Here is a 17996-nt window from a genome sequence, read left to right on the forward strand (position 1 = left end):
CCAACCCTGCGTCCTCCTCCCCCTCCCCGTGCCCCCATCTAACAGCCCTGGATTAAAATCTTTGAAGCCCTAAGCCAGTAAAGCACTGGGGCTCTCTTCTGACAAAATTCACAAGGCGATCTGCACCATTTTTATATTTTGGCAGTCTAACAATCTGTGCATTTTTATTAGAACCAACCAGGCCCCACCCTAATCCTCACCCTTCTCCTCCTGGGGCTAAATAATCCCAATTCCTTTCTCCTTTCCTCAGAGAGCCCATTCTCCGGACGTCGCCCCCGGAGCCCGGTTTCCACGGAAACCTCTCCCAGAATGGTCGAGGAGGGGGAAAGGCGGCTGCCGGCAGCCCCTCGTCTCTGGAGCTCGGGGCCACCGGGAGACCGGACCGGGAGGCCATGTTGACTTCGATCTGTGGCCTCTCCTGCACCCCCACGAGCAAAACATAATAATGATAACAAGACTGATGGCATCTGTGAAGCACTTACTAGGTACTAAGCACTGGGATAGACACAAGCTAACCGGGTTGGACAGTCCCCGTCCCATGTAGGGCTCACGGTCTTAATCTCCATTTTACAGATGAGGTAACCGAAGCACCGAGAAGTTTAGTGACTTCCCCAAGATCACACAGCAGACGAGTGGCGGAGCTGGGATTAGAACCCAGATCCTTCTGCCTCCCGGCCTGTGCTCTAGCCACGCCGCTTCTCTGACAACCCTGACTCGATGGCTCCTTGGCAAACCGCTCTCAGCCGGCGAGGGCTAACGGGCACGAGAGGCCCGGCGGGAAGGCGGGTGGCCGGTCTGCAGGAGCGGCTGGGCGGTCGGGACGGGCCGCAGGCCGACACGTCTCTCTGCTGGAGGCCGATGCCAGGACAGGCCCGGGAGACGTCAGACCTCCCCTCTGAGACACTGACTGAGTGACGCTGAAACACGGGTGAGGGATTGCAGTAGTCTGACTGACTTAACCGGAAGGCCTGAATTTGGGGTCGCTCATTAATTTATCTGTTTATTTCTACTGACTTATTCATAAGGCCGGCGCTGGCTGCTGGGTGCCCCCGCTCTCCTTGCCGGGAAAGCTCCGTATATCTAATAACAGTAATAATTATGGTATTTGTTAAGCACTTACTCTGTGCCAAATGCTGTTCTAAGAGCTGGGGTAGATACAAGGTGATGAGGCTGTCCCACGTGGGGCTCACAATCTTAATCTCCCTTTTACAGATGAAGTAACTGAGGCACAGAGAAGTTAAGTGGCTTGCCCAAGCAGACAAGCGGTGGAGCCGGAATTAGAACCCACTTCCTATGACTCCCATGCCCGTGCTCTTTCCACTAAGCCACGCTGCTTCTCCTTCATTCACTCAGTCGTATTTATTGAGCCTTTATCGCGTGCTGAGCACTGTACTAAGCACTTGGGAGAGGACAATACTACAATAAACGGACGCGCTCCCTGCCCACGACGAGCCTCCTGCCGCCATGGCATCTTTTCTCCGGGTTGGACGGTGTCACGCGGGCATCGATAGCTTGATCGGACGCTGAGGCGGCCGAGGGGGATTTCGGGGCGGGGTGGGCAGAGGTTGAGTTCTGGCCCCTGCGTCCGTGAGTTGACATGGGCAAGTGGCCGCAGCCCTATTAAAGGGAGGGTCAGGGCTATTAGCCAAGAAAGTCTATATCCTAAGTTCCTTATAGATCCCTTAGGGAGCTGCCAATTTGGCATGCCCTTTGATATCCGAAATCCTCACCAAATCTGGCCCGACCTCACAATAGTCAGGGGAGGGTTGGAGGGGGCAGCCAGAAATGGGAGAGAGCCTCCTGGAACCATGCCAGGAGGTGTATTAGATTATAAATTACTTATTTATTCATATTAATGCCCATCTCAGGGATACCGAAAATGGCTGGTCGACCCCAGCGAGCCCAGCAGCGACGAAGGAGGCTTACCCGGATACGGCCTCTTTCCTTGCCATCTAGGTCAGACACAACTCTCTGATTATTCCGTGCCAAGCAGGAGGGTAGATATTTGCTAGCGGAAATGAGGTCCGTCTGAGGCTCGGTCTGAGAGGGAGGGAGGGCAGGTCTATCATTCTCATTTCAGAGAGGAGGAAACTGAGGCCCGGAGAGATTAAGTGACTTGCTCGAGGTCACACAGCTGCTCAGTGGCAGAGCTGTTGTCGGAACTAGAGTCTTGGTAATAATAACAATAATCACGGTCTTTGTTAAGCGCTTACTATGTGCCGAGCACTGTTGGAAGCACTGGGATAGATACAAGGTAATCGGGTCGTCCCACGTGGGGCTCACGGTCTCAATTTCCATTTTACAGATGGAGTACTGAGGCGCGGAGAATTTAAGTGACTTGCCTAAGGTCACAAGGCCGACGAGTGGCGGATCCGGGATTAGAGCCCCCCGTCCTCTGGCTCCCAAGCCCGTGTTCTTGCCACTAGGCCACGTGGCTTCTCTTGGTGCCCTGACTTCCAGGCATGGGCTATTTCCTTTAGGACACCCTGTCTCTCATTTTATATATTGAAAGATTATATTATATATTATATTTATTAAATTATTATATTACATCAATACTATATTATTATATTATATTTTAATATTATATATTGAAAGAACCAGGGTTTCCTGACTCGCAGACCTACGCTGTTTCCATTAGGCCGTACCACCTTTCCTTCTTCTGTACCAAAAGACCACGGTTTCCGGAAGTGAGCCGTGAAGCAAGGCCTTCAGCAGGCCAAGGTCTGCAGGATGAGCCCGCTGTCCCGGGGGCCGCGGAATGATTGCCGATGAGTGGCCGGAAAGGTGAGGAAAGTGACCGACTCCAGACCTTCAGCTTCGGGGGTGAGGTGGAGATCCAGACCAACGGCGACGATGCTTTTCCGAATGAATGAAACGTGGCTTCCGCAGCAGAAGCAGCACGGCCTAGCGCAAAGAGAGCGTGGGCCCGGGAATCCGAGGACCCGGGTTTTAACCCCAGTTCTGCCACCTGCCCGTGTGACCTCGAGTAAGTCGCTTAACTTCTCTGTGCCTCGGTTTCCTCATCCCTTAAAATGGAGATTCAATGCCTGACTCCCCCTGGGAGCCTCTCGTGGGACAGGGACGGTGTCTGACCTGAATAACGTATATCTATCCCACCGCTTAGAACAGTAATTGACACCTAGTAAGTTCTTAGCAAAAATAATAATCATAATTATCAACCGCGGTGTCTTGTTATAGCGTGATGTGCTGTGATGTCCCGATTACCCCGTTCGGAAATGTCTCCTGGTTTTTACTCTTCCTAGGCTCCCTCACCACACCCCACAATCCACACAAACACACACTGGTGTCTTTATCACCTCGGGCATCTCGTTCTGACAGGATAAGGTCCTAATTAAGCGGCACCGTGGCGTAGTGGGAAAAGCACAGGCCTGGGAATCGGAGGACCTGGATTATAATCCTGGCTCCAACTACACGTCTGCTGTGTGACTTTGATCAAGTTTTGTTTCGTTTTGCTTTGTTTTGCCGTCCGTCTCCCCCCGTTCTAGACTGAGAGCCAGCTGTTGGGTAGGGATTGTCTCTATTTGTTGCTGAATTGTACTTTCCAAGCGCTTAGTACAGTGCTCTGCACACGGTAAGCGTTCAATAAATTCGGTTGAATGAATGAATGAATCAAGTCACTTCTCTGGGCCTCAGTTTCCTCAACCATAAAATGGGGAGTAAATACATGGTCTCCCTCTTCCTTTGATCGTGAACCTCATGTGGGGCAGAGATTGTGTCCAACCCGATTCATCTGTATCTACCCCAGCGCTTAGAACAGTGCTCGACACCTAAGTGTTCACAAATGTCATAACGATCATCATGTCACAACGTGTGGCCTCTTTACCCCGGACTTGTTAGTTGCCACCGCCGTTCATTCATTCAGTCGTATTTACTGAGCGCTTACCATGTGCAGAGCACTGTATTAAGCACTTGGAAAGTACAATTCGACGAGAGAGAGAGAGACGGGGCCCTTGAACTTCAAAGACCCTTTGAAATCACACCTTCTCCAGGAGGTCTCCCTGGATTTATTTTTCCATCTCCCCACCCTATATCATAATAATAACGATGATGGTATTTGTTCAGTTCCCTCATCTGTAAAATGGGGATTAACTGGGAGCCTCAAGTGGGGCAACGTGGCTCAATGGAAAGAGCACGGGCTTTGGAGTCAGAGGTCATGGGTTCGACTCCCGGCTCTGCCACTTGTCAGCTGTGTGACTGTGGGCGAGTCATTTCACTTCTCTGGGCCTCAGCGACCTCATCTGTAAAATGGGGATGAAGACTGTGAGCCCCACGTGGGATAACCTGATTCCCCTGTGTCTCCCCCAGCGCTGAGAACAGCGCTCTGCACATAGTAAGCGCTTAACAAATACCAACATTATTAATATTATTAACTTCTCTGGTCCTCAGTTCCCTCATCTGTCAAATGGGGATTAACTGGGAGCCTCCCGTGGGCCAACCGGATGACCCCGTCTCTCCCCCAGCGCTTAGAACAGCGCTCTGCACATAGTAAGCGCTTAACAAATACCAACATTAGTAGTACTATTAACTTCTCTGGGCCTCAGCGGCCTCCTCTGTCAAATGGGGATTAACTGGGAGCCTCCCGTGGGCCAACCCGATGACCCCGTCTCTCCCCCAGCGCTTAGAACAGCGCTCTGCACATAGTAAGCGCTTAAGGAATACCAACATTATTAGTATTATTAACTTCTCTGGGCCTCAGTGACCTCATCTGTCAAATGGGGATGAAGACTGGGAGCCTCCCGTGGGCCAACCGGATGACCCCGTCTCTCCCCCAGCGCTTAGAACAGCGCTCTGCACATAGTAAGCGCTTCACGAATACCAACATTAGTAGTACTATTAACTTCTCTGGGCCTCAGCGGCCTCATCTGTCAAATGGGGATTAACTGGGAGCCTCCCGTGGGCCAACCCGATGACCCCGTCTCTCCCCCAGCGCTTAGAACAGCGCTCTGCACATAGTAAGCGCTTAAGGAATACCAACATTATTAGTATTATTAACTTCTCTGGGCCTCAGCGACCTCATCTGTCAAATGGGGATTAACTGGGAGCCTCCCGTGGGCCAACCGGATGACCCCGTCTCTCCCCCAGCGCTTAGAACAGCGCTCTGCACATAGTAAGCGCTTCACGAATACCAACATTAGTAGTACTATTAACTTCTCTGGGCCTCAGCGGCCTCATCTGTCAAATGGGGATTAACTGGGAGCCTCCCGTGGGCCCACGGGAGGATGGGGCGCAGGAGGCCGCCCCCCCCCCCGCTCGAAGAAAACTACAACTCCCGAGATGCCCCTCGGCGGCGGCCGGGGCGCAGGGGCCCAGCGCGCATGCGGGCGAGGGGCGGAGAGGAAGCCCCGCCTCGGCGCAGCCCATTGGGCGGAGCGGGCGGCGCCGGGCGCGGCGATTGGTCGGGGCGGCCGCCCGTCGGCGCCGGCGGCCGGGGTCAGAGTGCACGGAGGTGAGTCGGTGTGTTGTGGACGCGTGGGGCCGTCGCCGCCGCCGCGCCCGTCGGGGAGGCCATGGGGAGCGGGCCGCCCCCGCCCCGTCTGCCGCTGTAAACACCCCCGCGCCGCCCTCCCCGGACGGGCCCGGCCGGGCGGGCGGCGGGGAGGAGGAGCCGGGGCCTGGCACCTCGGGGGGCGGCCCGCCATGGCCAAGGGCAGGGTTGGCTCGCCGCAGAGGACTCTGGGAGAAAGGGCCCACCCGGGCCGGGGCCTCGGGGCCGCCCCCCCCCCCCCCCCATCCGACCCGGAGCCCGCAGGGCGGGATTGGAATCGGGGGCCGGGGAGGGGGGGAACCCCCAGCTGGGCCGGCCCGGGGAGGGGGCCCCCATTCGTCCCTTCGGTCGTAATCTCCCGAGCGCTCCCCACGTGCGGCGGCGTGGCTCATTCGTTCGATAGTATTGATTGAGCGCCTACTGTGTGCACAGCGTGCATTCGTTCATCCCGTAGTATTGACGGAGCGCTTACTATGTGCACAGCGTCCATTCGCTCACTCCGTAGTATTGACGGAGCGCTTCCTATGTGCGGAGCGTGCATTCGCTCACTCCGTAGTATTGATTGAGCGCTTACTATGTTTAGAGCGTGCATTCGCTCACTCCGGAGTATTGATTGAGCGCTTGCTATGTGCGGAGCGTGCATTCGCTCACTCCGTAGTATTGATTGAGCGCTTACTATGTGCGGAGCGTGCATTCGCTCATTCAGTAGTATTTATTAAGCGCTTGCTATGTGCGGAGCGTGCATGCGTTCACTCCGTAGTATTTATTGAGCGCTTGCTATGTGCGGAGCGTGCATTCGCTCACTCCGTAGTATTGACTGAGCGCTTACTATGTGCAGAGCGTGCATTCCTTCAATCCGTAGTATTTATTGAGCGCTTACTATGTGCGGAGCGTGCATGCGTTCACTCCGTAGTATTTATTGAGCGCTTACTATGTGCAGAGCGTGCATTCCTTCATTCCGTAGTATTTATGGAGCGCTTACAATGTGCAGAGCGTGCATTCGTTCATTCCGTAGTATTTATCGAGGGCTTACCATGTGCAGAGCACTGGACTGAGCGCTTGGAATGGACAGATCGGTACCAGAGACAGTCCCCGCCCTGGGACGGGCGCGCAGTCTAATCAGTGGCAAGAGCCCCGGCTTGGGAGTCACAGGGCGCGGGTTCCAATCCCGGCCCTGCCGCCTGTCAGCAGGTCACTTCGCCGGACCTCGGCGACCTCATCCGGAAAGGGGGGGATTAGCTGGGAGCCCGACGTGGGACGACCCGATGACCCCGGCGCTTAGGACGGGGCCCTGCGCGTAGGAAGCGCTTGGCAAATACCGACGTTACTACGTGTGGAGCGCTTGGAACGGGCGGTCGGGCAGCAGGTGGGGCGACCGCCGCCCGGTAACGGGCTCACGGCGGATGGGCCGTGGCGTCGTCGGGCAGGCCGTCCCCTTGGTTCTGTTTATCGCGATGAAGTCTTATTTTTACTCCGTCCGTCTCCCCCGATTAGAGCGTGAGCCCGTCGATGGGCGGGGATGGTGTCGGTCCGTTGCCGGATCGGCCATTCCGAGCGCTTAGTACAGTGCTCTGCACGTAGGAAGCGCTCAATAAATACTATTGAATGAATGAATGGATGAACTCAACCCCCAGGGGGGGGGATGAAGATGGGCGCGGGGCGTTGGAGGGGGACGAGGGACGGTTGACCCCACCGGGGCTCCGGGGCCGAGAGCGGGAAGGCGCCCGCTGGGGGATCGGCGATGGAGCGGGGCCTCCTCTCCTCGTCGTCGAGAGGTCATTCGACCCCGCGTCCTCGGGGCTGCGGGTCACCGGGGGGGATCAGGCGACTCTCGGAAGGGGCGGGGAAGCGGGTCGTCTTGGTGTCGGCCGCACGGAAGCCGGGCCGGACGTTGGATTCCGTCGGGCCTCGACGCCCCCGGCGCGGTCGACCGCCGAGGAGGCGGATTAGACGCGAAGACCGGAGAGACCGGTTCGGCGTTTGGGACTCTCCCTTTAGGAGCCGGGGAGGATCGATGGCTCCTTTAAAACCGCCGGCGGTGACGGTTTGAACGATTGCTTCGGCTGATGGTCTCCGGTCACGTTCTTAACGTCAGTTCTTGGCGGACAGATTTACCGGGCCTTCCCTGCCGAGGGGCAGCGCGACCCCAGCCCTCGGAGGTTGCGTTTGGCCGCTTGTTAAATACCGCCCTTCCTCTGACGGATGCCGACTCGAGTGGCTCAGGACTCGTTTCGGGTTGCCGGCCCTCCACCTCTTGCGGGGCAGAGGTCGGGATGGAGCGATCCGGAGTGTAACTTCACAGTCGCGTGGGTCCGTGTGACCCGTTGGGTCGTCCCTCGTTGTAGAACCCGGGCGGGATGATCGGTGTCCGATTTATAGGTTCAGAGGTACCCCGACTTGAGGTCGGAACGATTTACCGGTCTTACCGCTTGCAGAATTTAAGACTGCCGAAATTTACGCTAACGCTCCGGTTGCTCGTGTGGTCGGCCGAAAGGCCTCTTCTTTCGGTTCAGAGGTCCCAAATGAAGAACTGTGTCTTTCCCCACGAGAAGCAGGAAGGTCCGTGTAAGGAGGTATGGCGGGTTTCCGGAAACGGATGTTTTGTGTGAGATTTGGGGGGGGGACGAACGATCGGATTGAAAACGATCGAGACGTATGTCACCGCTGTAGCGTTTCGTCCGTCATTTAAACAGTCTCAGACTATACCTGATTCTATCTCGGACCGTGAATTTAACTTGTGAGTGTTGCCTTAGTTTTCTTGGCGTGACTGATCTCTGCCCTTCAGGATTGTCTCGGCTGTTAAGCGTTGGGTAACTTGGGTTTACGGATGTACGTATTCCCCAAAAAGGCTCTGCGGGATTTTAGCCTCGGGGAGATGACAGTTAGTATGATCCCAGATCCCGTACCGGACCGACGATCGAGAGTTAGAGGAACGGTAAAAGGAGTCCAGAGGATGTTTTGAGACGGGGTCACCTTGCCCTGGGAGTGAGGTGGAAGCCGTTATAAGGACAAAAAATAGCAACTGGGAGAGGGTTGGCCGAGTTGGGCCACCGGGAAAAAAAAGACGAAACCAAAAACCAAACGAGCAAGAGGCAGGTCTTGTTCTACTCTGTTGAGAGTCTTTGCCGAATGGATATTCGTGCCTCTGAAATGTTTTTTCCCCAAACTCTAGTCATCCGCTCACCTGCCCTTTGATTGCTCAACTCCTTATATCCCCGAACTCCTTGTATTCCGATATCAAATCCCTGGCACCCTTTAAACTAAGAATGTTTGGAATCCTGTTAATGCCATTAAGTTGTGCCCGAATTTTCTTTCTCGCGTCGGTTACTACGATACCTGTGGGCCGTCAGCGTTTTCCTTTCTGGCGTGTATAAAAGAACGTTTCCCCCCGCTCCCCGGGCTGGTCCGCGGAGAGACAGCAGAGTCTGGATGTATTTAAAGCGAGGGGCCGGGAGCCAGGACTCTCGGGTTCCGTCCTCGTTTCCTCCCCATCGATTAATATTTACTGAGCACCCACATTGCGCTCGGGGGGAACCCAGCTAAACACAACCATCGGAAGGCCGGGGCGTTAGTTCAGCTTGGCCTCCTCTCTTCCAAGACGCCTTAGCTTGGGGTGGGGGAGACTTAGGTCGGGGCGGTCCGTTCTCTTGTCGGTGGGGAGATGAGAAAGCTTTGGGCTTCTTGTTCAGCTCCCTCTTTTTTTTTTTTAATGGTATTTAAACACTTAACTGTGTGCCAGCGCTGGGGTAGAGACAAGCTAATCAGTTTGGACCCAGTCCCGGGCTCACAGTTTTAACCCCCATTTTCCAGATGAGGGAACTGAGGTACAGAGACGTGGAGCGACTCGCCCAGGGCCACCCGGCAGGCACGTGGCAGAGCCGGGATTAGGACCCAGGCCCTTCCGACTCCCAGGCCCGGGCTCTGTCGACCAGGCCACGCTGCTTCTCGTGCGTGTACTTGCGTGTACGGTACTTTGAGTTCTCTGGAGATTAGCAGGGGTTCGGTGATGATCCGCGCTCTCTAGGACGGAGCCTAATTCAGCTTTATCTCGCGTTTGGATAACGGAACGCGAGGGGCCCGACCGTCTTGGACCGTGTGTCCAGTTCTCTCTTTTCTGATCTTCGTCGTCAGCAGTTTGGCTTGCACGCAGAGAGCCAGCTTGATCCTGGAGCTTACATGTTTGGCAGGCTACAGTCTCTCTAGACCGTAAGCCCATTGTGGAATGGGTCTACCAAACTCTGTCGGACTCTCCCAGGCGCTCAGCACAGTGCCCTGCCCAAGGCTGGAGTCCCTCTAGATTATAAACCCGTTGTGGGCATGGAAAGTAAGCGCTCAAATACGATTGCTGGGTTGATCGACGGCATCCTGTGGGCATCCTCATTCACCTGCCTCAGCGCCTCCTCCGATATTCAACCGATCGATCCATCAGTGGTGTTTGAGCGCTTACTGTGTGCAAAGCGCCGGGCCGAGCGCTCGGGAGAGTACAGTCGAGTTGGGGGACATGGTCCTTGGCCTTCAGGAGCTTAAAACCTAGTGAGGGAGACGGCAAGTCTATCAGACAGTCTCCTTACGACGTGTAGGTACGAGGCGCTGGGGAGAGTAGGGTAGAACGGAAGTAGCTGACACCCTCCCTGCCCCTGATGAGCTTACGGTCTAGAGAGGGAGACCGGCGTTAATGGAGATAAAATGAAAATGATTAAAAGAAAGAAAATGAATTACAGATAGGGGAATTTGGGGATTAGAGGAAGTGTGTACAAAACCACCTGGGGCTTCCAGTCTTTATCCCCATTTGCCAGATGAGGTAACCGAGGCCCAGAGAGATGAAGTGACTTGCCCTAGATCACACCGCGGACAGGTGGCGGAGCCGGGATTAGAACCCAGGTCCTTCTGACTCCCGGGCCTTTGCCCTTTCCAGTGGGAGGTGGGGACGAGTATCAGAGTATCCAACAAATACCATCGGTATTATCAAAGGGCGTACGGGACACAGATCCGAGCTCGTAGGCCACGTTGAAGGGAAGGCGAATAGAATGGGGAAACGGTCATTTGGTCGGTCGGTACCTGGATGAGTCGGACACCGTGCTTGGCGGGTCGGCCGGTTTGGCGAGCGGAGCTGCCGGGAATGACTTCCCCAGTGGAAAGCCCTTTGCGGGAGAGGCCGCGGCTTCCGCTGCCGGCACCGAAATCGGGGGGCTGCTTGGAGAGGGAGCAGAGGACCAAGTTGAATCCTGCGGGAGGACCTCCCGTTCGCCCCTCCGCGGCTTCGCGCCCCCTCGAACCCTCTCTTCCGAGTTCTTTTCGACTCTCCCTTCTGGTACTCGTTGAATAGGTCTCGTACCGGTATTCGGCTTCAGGTGGAGTTGAACCTGCGGAGTCGCCAGCGGGCCGGGCCGAACTGGACCTCTACGGTTTTTATTCTGGGCCGGCCACCCCTTTCCGGAGGCGTGTTGAGCGGGGAGGCGGCGGGGAGGCTCAGCAGGTGGACGGGAAGTGGACGGGGCAGTTTTTGAGCGGTCCGTGCTTCGATGGACAGGCTTTTGAGGGCCAGACTGACCCTGAGACTCGCCCAAGGGGGAATTCTGCCAGCGGTCTCCGAGGTGGACTTTGGAGGAAAGGTCACAGAGCGGTCAGTCGCATTTATTGAGCGCTTACTCTGTGCCGAACACTGTACCAAGTACTCGGGAGAGTACAATGTAACGGTTACATTCCCTCCCCAACTGAGCTTACAGTCTAGACGGGGAGACAGACAATATAAATGAAGTAGAGATATCTACGGAAGTGCCGTGGGGCAGGGAGGGAGGATGACCGAAGGGAGCGAATCGGGGCATCGCCCGAGGGAGCGGAAGAAAAGGAAAAGAGGGACTTAATCAGGGAAGGCCCCTCGGAGGAGGCGTGCCTTCGGTAAAGCTTCGAAGGGGAGGAGAGTCATTGTCAGATAGGAGGAGGGAGGCCGTTCCAGGCCAGAGGCAGGATGTGGGAGAGTGGTCCGGTGCGAGATAGACGAACGGATGTGTTCGTTCCCGGTCCCCATGTCTGAGAAGTTAAGGGGGAAATCCCTAAATTCTGAAGTCCACAAGATTGGAAGCTCCTTCAGTCATACAAGTGGTATTTATTGAGCTCATACCGTGTGCGGAGCACTGTACTGAGCGCTCGGGGGAATACAGTAGAACAGAGTTGGAAGACGTGTTGTTATCGTTACCTGAAGATCCAAAGATTGAGTTCTCTCTCTCTTTTTTTTTTTTTTTGGATGGGGAATTCAGCATCGGGATAAACTCCAGAAAAGTGCTTGTGGATCACGGGCCGATCGCAGGGAGCGGGGGCCTCGCCCCACGGCCCCGGAGTCGAGGGGTTGGGCTCGATCTCCGGGATCGGTCCTCTTGGTGGTCTTCCAGACGGGTCCCCTTTCTCCTCATTCTGTCGGGCGGCGTTAGAGCCGTTCCCCACCTCCACACCCCCACAGCCACCCCTCTCCCGGCCCCAAAGGCTCAGGCGGTTGCGTCCCCTGCCCATTAAGGTGAGGGCGTCCTGACGTGCACCCCGAACCCGGGGATCCGGGACACCTGGAATCAATCGAGTCGTATCGAGCGCTCACCGTGTGCAGAGCACTGAACTGAGCACTTGGGAGAGTGTGTAGCGGGGGGGGGGGGGCGGGGCGGGCAGACATCAATATAAATAAATTACGGATATTTACGTAAGTGCTGTGGGGCCGAGGTTGGGGGCGGGGGGTGAACAGAGAGCAAATCAGGGCGGCGCAGAAGGGAGTGGGAGAAGAGGAGAGGAGGGTGCAGTCAGGGAAGGCCTCTTGGAGGAGAGGTGCCTTCAGGGAGGCTTTGAAGGTGGGGAGAGTAGTTGTCGGGTATGAAGAGGGAGGGCATTCCAGGCCAGAAGCAGGACGTGGGAAAGAGGTGGGCGACGGGATAGACGAGGTGGAGGTCCGGCGGGGAGGTTGGCGTCAAGTGGAGCCAAGTGAGCGGGCCGGGTTGCTGAGGGAGAGCGGCGAGTGAGGCAGGAGGGGGCCGAGGCGATGGAGCGCTTTACAGCCGACGGCACGAAGGCCGTCAGCTGTCGAAATCCGCAGCTCTCCTGACGTCCGGGGGGGCCTTCGGAAAGATCAGCCTGCCGGCGAGCCCATACGTGACCCGGAACGCCGCTTGCTCTCTCCCAGCTGGACCCCGCAGATGCCAGGGGGCCCGAGAACCGTTTAGTAAACAGCCGCGGTTTTTATGGACCGGCTGACGGTGGACTTCGGAGGCCAGGGGCGCGTTAGGGATGCGCCTCGGCCTCAGCCGTCCTCCGGGGCACCCCCCGGGGCGAAGACATTCAGAAACGGGCCCTCGCCGGAGGGAAGGGCCGTCGGCGGCAGACAGGCGGTCCGTAGTATTTACCGGTCATCCCCCGCGCCCGCTGGCCGTCGGCGGAAAGGTTGGGCCCCGGCAGGAGGTGCCAGCCGAATCCGTTGCGTCTTTCCGTGCCGCGTCTCGCTAACTGGAGCGGGGCCGCCGGTGTCTGGCCCTCCTCCCCCCGGCCTTTTCCGGCTGACATCCTCTGGCCACGTTGACCGTATCTCGCGGAGGCGACACGGTGCTTTTCGAGCGGCATTCGGGAGTTTAGACGGTCTGTTACGGAGCAGGGAGCAGAAGGGGAGCGAGGCGTCTGTAGTCACGCCGACACCCTGTCGATGCTGGCTGCAGAGAGTCCCCCGCCAGCCCGGCGGCCGCATTCCCGAGCCTCTCCTGAACTTCCGGGAAGGCCCTCCGGCCGGGGGCGAGGCTCGGGGCAAGTCAACCGGCCTCGGGTAGATTTCCAAACCCGTCAGCCAGTAGCCTTCCGGGCAGCACTTCCCGCAGGTGGAGCAGCTTACGGCGCGTTCGGCGGAAGACGCCTGCCCACCAGGAGCTGACGGTTTAGCGGAGGAACTCTCTGTCCGTCCTGTGGGCCGCTTCGGCAGTTTGGCCCTCGGATCCCTCCTCCGCCCTTCGCTCTCTCCACCCCCTCATCCCCTCCCCCCATGAAGGGGCCTACCCTGAGCACCTGGCACCCAGGCCCCAGCCCCTAATTGGCAATGGGCTCGGGCAAGTCACTTTACTTCTCTGGGCCTCAGTTATCCCACCTGTAAAATGGGGGTTGAGCCTGAGCCCCACGTGGGACAGGGACCGTGTCCAACCCGATCTGCTCATGTCCAGCCCAGCGCTTAGTACGGGACCCGGCACACGGTAAGCGCTTCGCAAATACCATGATTATTCATTTTGATTATCATCGACTCCTATCCCGAGTCCTGTCTCGTCCCCTCCTTCCCCCCGTCGGTCCCTGAGGTCCCCCACCCCGACTGTAATGGGTTTCCCGGGCTCCGTCTCCTAAAGGGTCACTTTTCCAGCGGTTGGAAATTTGGGGAGCTTACCGTAATGTGGCGCCTGAAACCTCCCTTGCCCCCTGTTCCCATCACCTGCCTCCTTCATGCGGAGTGGGTGGGGGGCTTTTATAACCGTTTTCAGGCGTTTTGGCCCAAATGATCCAGCAGAAAATAATAATAATAATACCGATGATGGTATTTGTTAAGCACCTACTGTGCCGGGCACTGTTCTAGGTGCCGGGGAAGATACAAGATAATCGGGTTGGGAACGGTCCCCATCCCGCATAGGGCTCACAGTCTAATCCCCATTTTACAGAGGAGGGAACCGAGGCACGACAGGATCGGGGGGGGTTGGCGTGGCTTGGCCCCCAGATGGATGGGGAGGAAGCTGGCGGCTGAACACGCAAACACAACGGTAACGCGGTGAGGGAAGGGACGTTTTCGCGTTATTGACGTTCGCGTGTGTCGGGTCTCGAGCCAGTTGTTGGGAGCCGATATCTACTCCCGAAATGGCTTTGATCCTCCCCCATTAGAGCGCCGTAAAAATCACTCAGTCGTATTGATTGAGCGACCGCTGTGTGCACGGCACCGTACGAAGCACTTGGGAGAACGTAGACCAGTTCCCCGCCCACAACGAGCATGCAGTCGAGAGGAGGAGGCAGACGTTAATATAAAGAAATAAATTACCGATATGCACGTAAGTGCCGTGGGGCTGAAGTGGGGGGGGGGAGGTGAGTGAAGGGGGTAAATTCAAATGCAAGGACGACGCAGAAGGGAGCGGGAGAAGAGGAAACGAGCGCCTAGTCGGGGAGGGCCTCTCGGAGGAAGCGTGCCTTCAGCGAGCCTTTGAAGATGGGAAATGGATCTGGTAGGATGGGAACCTGTCTCCGTGTGTCTGTGCAGAGGAGGGGAAGAACTGGGGAGGCCGGAATTTCTGGGAGTGATGTCTTCTGTGGTTTTCAAGCACTTAGTACAGTGCTTTGCACACAGTTAAGCGCTCAATAAATACGATTGAAAGAAAGTTGGCCGGGAGCCTTCTGGGCCTCCCCAACCCCCCCGTGGCCTACGTAGAATGAATCAGGAGAGCCGTCCCCGATCCCTCCTCCACTGCGTTGACTTTCTTTTTGGATCCTCTTTTTTTAAAACAATTCATCCAGTCGACCAAAGCAAACGGCGGAGAACGTCGCGGGCCGAGGCAGAGGGGACAGTTTGTGTTTCCGTACCTAATTGAAACAGATGCGAAACTCCCAACTCCAAGAGCGGGCGCATCGAGAACGCGTTTGATTTAATAGCTTGCAGTCACGAGATTAGAAGATGGTTGAGGGCAGGGCTCACGTCTGCTGACCCTTTTGTACTCTCCCACACGCTCTCAGTTACAACGATCTGCACAGAGTAGGTACTCAGGGGAATCGATCGATCGATACTCAAGAGGAATCGATCGATGGACAGCCTGATCACAACCCTTCTTCCGTGTGGCAGAGCAGGGCAGAAAATCTGCATTTAACTTCCCGTGCTTTTTCCATTAAACTGTTGGTCACCTCCCCACCTTTTTTGGGGGGGATAGAGAGCAGAGTTGCCCCTCTGGTGCGTGACAGGGTTTGAAGAATAACTTCCAATGCCTCTCTCTTAATAGAGACCTCTTCTGACTCCCTCTACCATTAACTTCTTTTCATAGATGTAGAAAAGTCAGGAAAATAAAAGGGAAGAGATTCCCCCGATCCCCAGGAAGGAATCATTAAGGGGATTTTTTTTAGGCTTTTTTTTTAATGGTACTTGTTAAGTACTTCTTTGCGATATTATTAGAGCCAGCAGCGTGGCTCAGTGGAAAGAGCCCGGGCTTGGGTGTCGGAGGTCATGGGTTCGAATCCCCGCTCTGCCACCTGTCAGCTGTGTGACCGTGGGCAAGTCACTTCACTTCTCTGGGCCTCAGTTACCTCATCTGTAAAATGGGGATTAACTGTGAGCCTCACGTGGGACAACCTGATTACCCGGTATCCACCCCAGCGCTCAGAACAGTGCCCTGCACATAGTAAGCGCTGAACAAATGCCAACGTTATTATTATTAAACGCTTCCTATATGCCAGGCACTGTATTAGGCCCCAGGATCAAGCTGATCAGGATGGCCACGGTCCTTGCCCCGCATGGGGCTTCCGGTTAAATGGGAGGGTGGAGGATCGAATGCCCGGTTTACGGGTGAGGTAACCGAGGTACGGTGCAGTGACTTGCCCAAGGTCACGCAGCAGAAAAGCGGCGGAGCCGGGATGAGAACCCAGGTCCTCGGACTCCCGGGCCCGAGCTCTTCCCGCTCGGCTACGCTGGGAGGAAAGGAACGTGGCGGGGTACGACCGCTAGACCGGAAGCTCCTTGAGGGCCGGAGAGCCCTACGTGGATCGGGGACGATGCCCGGCCCGATTATCCTGAATCTACCCCGACACTCAGTACGGCACGTAGGAAGCGCTAAACAGATTCCACTGTTTCTGCCCGTTAGGCAGCGACTTGAGGTGGGGTGAGCAATCTATCAGCCTCTCCCGTTAATCTGAGCACTGTAGGTTTGTGCCCCGGGGCCACTGGGCTTGTGGTTGTTCAGTTTGGCTTGGAAGGGTGAGGGACCGTGCCATCCACGCTGTGTCAAGATGGCTGGGCGGGGAGCCGGGGGCTCCCGAGCTCAGGCCGCGGGGCTTTCTCGTGTCTCTTTCACTCTCCCACGTTTCCCTGGACTGCATTGATTCTTCGGTGGGCTAAGCGTTTTTTGGGGGTTTCTTCCCCCCCGGTGGTATTTAAGAGTTTAGTACGCGTCAACACTGCCGTAAGCACCGAGGTAAATATAAGTTAATTAGGTCTGACCCAGTCCCCGTCCCGCCTGGGGCTCACAGTCTACGCAGGTGGGAGGACAGGCATTGAATCCCCTTTCGACAGTCGAGGAGACCGAGGCCCAAAGTGAAACGGCTGGCCCGAGGTCTCCCGGTGGGCAGAGCTGGGATTAGAACGCGGGTCCCCGGGCTGCCGGGCCCGGCCCCCTTCCGCTGGGCCACGCTGCTTCTCAGGGTTCGGGATGGGGAGGCCGGGGCGGGTTACGTTAAAGGTGCCAGGCAGTAAGCCGGTGGTGGGTGAGGGAGAGTCTGCCCACCCCCGACTCCCCACCCCCCATCTCGGGCCTCCCCCGGACCGGGCCTTTCCGGGAAACCGACGCCCGCTGGGGTCCGTGCCCCCTCCGCCCCCGGTCCTCCCGACGGGGCCGGCTCGGAGAGGCGTGTTTACCCAGGGCCGGGGTAGACTTCCTCGGTGGGTTCTCCTCTGATCCGGGGCGTCCGGGTCTCCCGGGTAAATATGGACGTAGTCTTTTAATAAAGGCGTATTATTTACCTCATTAAACGTGTATTTTGGCACGAGCGTTACCCGGCAGGGCAGAGAGGGGCACCGAAGAGCCCTGCGGCGGCGCGGTTGTGTGAATACCCTGCCCTCCCGTCACCGGTCACCGTCCTCGGCCGGCCGGAGGAGGGCCCGGCCGCTGGCCGTTCCCCCGTGACCGAGGCCCTGGCCCCATCGGGGCGGGGGCGCTCCGTCCCCTCCCCGCCGAAGGGCTTCAGAAGAGAGAGAAACAGAAACCCCGAGCGTACGAACAAACGCGTCTGCTGCTTTGCTGGATGCAGAGTGATGAAAACCGTCTGAAAGTCCCCAGGCCCCCCCCCCCCCCCCGAATGGCCTCCGCCCTTTCCGTTCATTCAGTCAGTCAGGTTCATTGAGCGAGCGCTTACTGTGCCGAGCACTGTGCTAGACACCTAGGAGAGTCCGGTGTAACAATAAACACACATTTCCTGCCCTGTGAGCTCGTTGCGGACGGGGAACGTGACTACCGACCCCGTTGCGGTGTGCCCTTCCAAACGTTTAGCACGGTGCCCCGCACGCAGTGAGGGCTCAATAAATACCAGTGATAAGATCGATTCTTGCCCCCCACCCCCCAACAAAGAATCCAAGCCCCGCTCCCTTCCTAAACGTCCTGAAGATTGTAAGCTCGTCGCGGGCAGGGAACGCGTCTGCCAGCTCGGTTGTAGTATGCTCTCCCAAGCGCTCAATACAGCGCCCTGCGCACAGTAGATGCCATCGATGGGTTGACTGATGGGACTCGCCCATCCCTTGCAC

At 56.9% G+C, this 17996-nt stretch overlaps 1 protein-coding gene across 4 annotated transcripts in view; it reads left to right on the top strand.

Annotated features, from left to right (window-relative positions):
* The first annotated feature begins 5434 nt into the window (after nucleotides 1-5434).
* The window catches only part of ERI3 (ERI1 exoribonuclease family member 3), a 145994-nt gene continuing 133432 nt past the window's right edge, over nucleotides 5435-17996 (top strand). The window contains exon 1 of one of the 4 annotated variants that reach the window (XM_029083467.2): nucleotides 5435-5470. The gene's annotated coding sequence lies outside the window, so the exon portion shown is untranslated. Of the gene's footprint in view, nucleotides 5471-5522; nucleotides 5567-7442; nucleotides 8083-17996 lie in introns of those variants that run through there. The other 3 variants (XM_029083470.1, XM_029083469.2, XM_029083468.2) reach the window with 3 other exon arrangements.

Source organism: Ornithorhynchus anatinus, chromosome 18 (assembly GCF_004115215.2).
Source record: "Ornithorhynchus anatinus isolate Pmale09 chromosome 18, mOrnAna1.pri.v4, whole genome shotgun sequence".
NCBI lineage: Eukaryota > Metazoa > Chordata > Mammalia > Monotremata > Ornithorhynchidae > Ornithorhynchus > Ornithorhynchus anatinus.